Source organism: Prunus avium, chromosome 4 (assembly GCF_965620075.1).
Source record: "Prunus avium chromosome 4, drPruAviu1.hap1.1, whole genome shotgun sequence".
Classification (NCBI taxonomy): domain Eukaryota; kingdom Viridiplantae; phylum Streptophyta; class Magnoliopsida; order Rosales; family Rosaceae; genus Prunus; species Prunus avium.
The window spans coordinates 19589361-19593989 of NC_142287.1; the positions used below are offsets into that span (position 1 = coordinate 19589361).

General features: G+C 38.2%; 1 non-coding gene across 1 annotated transcript; it reads left to right on the forward strand.

Moving 5' to 3' along the window:
• The first annotated feature begins 511 nt into the window (after positions 1 to 511).
• On the forward strand, positions 512 to 618 carry LOC148294982 (small nucleolar RNA R71). Its single transcript, XR_015835585.1, has one exon. It is a non-coding gene; the product is annotated as a small nucleolar RNA R71 (small nucleolar RNA).
• The last annotated feature ends 4011 nt before the right edge of the window (positions 619 to 4629 follow it).

A 4629-nucleotide genomic window follows, 5' to 3' on the forward strand; every position in this document is an offset into this window, starting at 1 on the left:
GCCTTGAGGTGGGTGAGTTGGCCCTTGAGGTGGTTGAGTTGGCCCTTGTTGAACATTCGAATTGTCACTCCACCTGAAATTTGGATGATTTCTCCACCCCGGATTGTATGTTTGTGAGAAAGGATCATTCTTAGGCCACTGATTTCTCTGAAATGAGCCCACTGCATTTGCTTCCTCATGTGCCAAGGGACAATCCTCAGTGTCATGACCAATTGTGGAGCAAAATGCACAAACCTTGGATGATCCCGGTGCCAATTTCTTCACCATGTTGGTTAGGTTTGCAATCTGAGCTTCCATACTAGAAATGGTACTTACATAATAGGATTCCCCTTTTCTGACTGGTCTTTGCCTTGAATTATATTGGCGAGCATTTGCAGCAACAAGATCAAATATTGCTCGCACTTCTGTTGGAGTCTTGGTCATTATAGTTCCTCCTGCAGCTGCATTCACATTGTTTTGGTCCGCTTCAAAAAGTCCTTCATAGAAGTGTTGCATTAGAAGCCAAGCTTGTATGTTATGATGCGGACAAGTGATTAGAAGTTTCTTGAAACGGTCCCAATAATCCTGGAAGCTTTCTCCCGGCCTTTGCAGAATTCCTGTAATCTGACTTCGGAGTTCATTTGTCCTTTGTGCTGGGAAAAAATGTTGCAAGAACTTTGAAGCAAGATCCGTCCATGTTGTGATGGAATTTGGAGGTAGATAGTGAAGCCATTCCTTTGCTGTATCCTTCAAACTAAATGAGAAAAGTCTCATTCTTATCTCGTCACTATTCATGCCTTCAATCTTTATTGTGGAACACACTTCCTCGAAGTCTAGGATATGTGCATTAGGATTTTCTCCAGGATTTCCTATAAGTTCTAATTCGAGTACAAAGAGAACACTTAATTAACACACCACAAATGCACAAATGAAAGAGGGAAACTAGAAATGAGTAAAGAAGTGTAAAAGAAATGAAACAACACAAGAAGTCTAAAGAAAAACACAAACATCACTTTTTATCACCCTTTTATTACCTATGAACAGTGCTAAAGCGACCGGTCGTGAGGCAGAAGCGACCGGTCGTTTTTGGGCAGAGTCGAAACTCAAATTTTGACGTGAACAGCGACCGGTCGTTTTTGGGCAGATTCGTTTTCTCTGTTTTTGAAATTGATACTTAGGTGACGAGGGGTAAATTTAACTAAACAAACAAGACACAATAACTCAACAATCAAGAGAACACACAGAGTATGCCACAGAGTACCTGCAGTCCTAGAAGATTACTAGTGACAACCTAGGCACTCAGAAGGACCCATCAATCTAGGCATCCCCTGTGCTAGCAACAACTATGGTGAAAGTGTGTGAAGTCATCAATATCAAGTAAACAGCAAACAGCAGATATAGATGACTAGTCAACCACCAAGAACAGAAACCCAGATAAATTTACAGATATGCAAAACAGGTTTTGTTTACCCAGAAACCCACCATTGGGAAAAACTGGGAGTCATCAACCGACTAGGCAATCCACTAAGTAGAAAAAGATTCTTACAAAGGAATACAAGTAAGCTCAAGCAAAACCTAGATCTATTTAGGAAGATGAGCTTTACCTCCTTTGTGCAATCTTCTTCTCCAACTTAGCAAAGCTCCAAGCTTAGTTCTTCATGGTAATGGCAGCTCCTACTCCAGCTCGATCATCCCATGGCACTAGCTTGCAAGCTCCAACTCAAAACGAAACCAAACTTTGGATTCAAGGGAGAAAGACCAATTTCTTCAAGAAACCATACTCTTGAAGAAATCAGTCACGAATCCGATCTAGATCTATATGAGAGAATGATTTAAAAGGCTAGATGCAGATTCATATTTCAAAAGCAGTTTTTCAAAAAGAAATCAATTAGAAAAACTCATAGATGAAATCAAATGGTTTACTCTTGAGAAGGAAGAAGAGAAAGATGGCAAACCAATCTTTCCAAAACTTCCACACAAAAGAGACGGCTTCCAAATTGGGAATGCACTTGCCTTTACAGACAAAAGATTCCCTTAGGTCAGACTGACACATGGCAGCTGGGAGAGAAAAGTGAATAGGACAAAACAGATATTTAATCAGCTGGAAATCGCACTGAACAAAGATGACTAGTCAACTTTTATGAAAACAGTTTTAATGCATGATATGCAATGCATGATTTTACCTTTGTCAAATAGCTTGAACATCAATAGGATAGATGAGATTTTAGAACACTTAGAGATGCTAATCTTAATCTATCCTTGAGCTTGATAAATACATATAAAAGTCCTATTACAAAAATGTCAAGGGAAGCCAAAAGAATTAATCAAAATTCATACATTAACAGTTTTTCAGTTTCGACCTCTATCCAGTGTTTTGCCTATAACTTTCCAACCGTACGTCCAAAATTCACGTTCTTTATACGGTTAGATTCAGCACAGACAACGGAAGAACACAACGCGGACCAAAAGTCCAAAACAATTACGGAAACAGATCAAATTTAGTAACAAAGACACGTAACGTGTCAAACACGCAACTCACACACACATTTGGGGGGGGGGGGGGGGGGTTGATTTGTTTGAAGTGACCTATTTCTATTGCATGAAAGTAAATGGACTTTGAAATTAAATGAGAATGGCAGAGATGAATTATCAAATTGTGAAATTAAAATGTAACAAACACTAGGGTTTCGGAATCCACCCTAAACAATTCTACCAATGTTCATGGATACTCAAGTGATGAACTCTAAACGTGTTGTTGAAGATGTTCGCAATCAAGACCAGTACGAGTGGCTCAAGACGCATTGATTCTCTCTAATGTACGTAAAGTGCAGTACGAGTGCTACAATACTTGTGTCTTCCCTATAATCGAATCTAGGTGTGCTTAGTACTTTGATTCAATTACAAGAAAAAACCATTAAGTTCAAAGAGAATATGAACATCACAAGAACCCTAATAGCATGGTGTTTACATTAGGTATTCAAAAAACCAATTCACATGGATGATTCTTACTTCATCCATTTATTGCTTAGGATAACATGAAGATACACATAATCCCAACAATCTCAAGAAGCATGCTTTCAAAGGTGATCAATCAAAGAAGAACATACATCAAGGATAGATTAATTTGGTGAATTGGAATTCATCAACAATATCTAGAAATTCATACACTCAAGCATCAAAATAATAAGGTAATCATGTTTAGGGCTTCAACCTAAGCCCTAGCTATGGAGTTTAGTTGCTCATACTTATTCCAAATACAAACTCAAAATAAAATTAGAAAGAGTTTACAGATTTTGAGAGAATTGTGAAAGCTTCAAGGTCATCAATGGTGGAAGCTTTCTTCTCCACTTTGCTTGGCTGCACCTTGGCTTTCTCCTAGCTCCAAGCTCTCCAAAATCTGCTCTTCAATTGTGGAATGATGTAATGAATCCAATACCCCCCCGTTGAAAAACCTCTCCAATATCAGATTGCACTTCCCTTTTGCCTCCCTCTCTCCTCCTTTCCAGCTTTGCTTTTAGTATTATATTTCCAAAATCTTCACCCATCATCCTTTGTCTCCTTTGTCATGATGAAGCCTTGACTTCACAAAGATGCCAAATGCTTCAGAATATATCTCTTTTACAAAGGTAATTCCTTGTTACCAAGAGTTATGGTAACAAGAAATTAAGATGACACAAAGGAGGTGAAAGCTGGCCAAAATCGGATTTCCAGAGCTGTGGTGACATGCTGGATTGGTTGGATAGGCAATACTTGTCCAATGGAGCTCAAATTTGGATATGTTGTAGTTAACATCCATTGGAACAAGTCTCATGAAGATCATGACCTCATCCGAGCACCAGAGCATGCTGATCCCAGGCCAAGAAGTTAACCTACGAAAATGAACAAAAACAAAGTTTATAACCAATAATGCACTTTTAGCTCATTTTCATTCCAACCAAGGTAAAATCTAAGAAAACACAAAAAGGAAGTAAAAAGCTATAAAATGTCAAGAACTAACTCAAAATAGTGGGTGAATAACATGAAAAATCATGTGTAAAAATGAACCGAACACATGGCTTGGCAACCAAGAAATACATCTTGTGGTCAGCAGAGAGCCATAACATAATGAATATTCGAAAAGCATTAAAGTCCAAAATATCAGGCAGGCGCATGGAATTTGGAATCGGAGTATATACCACTTCACATACTTTTAGTCAAAACATGTGTTGGGATTTAAAAGATGGGCACCTTCTACAGTGCACCAGGTGCACCCATGCACCATTTGTCCTTTATGATGCTCCTAGATTTTTTTAAAAATTGGTTACCGGTTATACAAGTTATCAAGTTTCCACTTTTTGAAAATGCAATTACATAAGGGTCATGCAATTATGCCCTTCCTGTTTGGCAATTGGCATATGATTGGATAGTGATTTACAGTAGTTTGGATATGAGAATACCATAACATTGTAAGAGGATACTAAAACTTATAAGACGAGATATCTAACTAGAACGTTACAAAAGACGACGTCTTAGATCATGAACTCGTCCGTAACAACTGAAAAATCGTCGTCTTAAATTTTACCACGTCACTTGTTATCTCATAAACAAAGTGGGAAAAGAACAATTCACGACGTTATTTGAAATCCAGAGGTAAATTTTTCGACGTAAAGT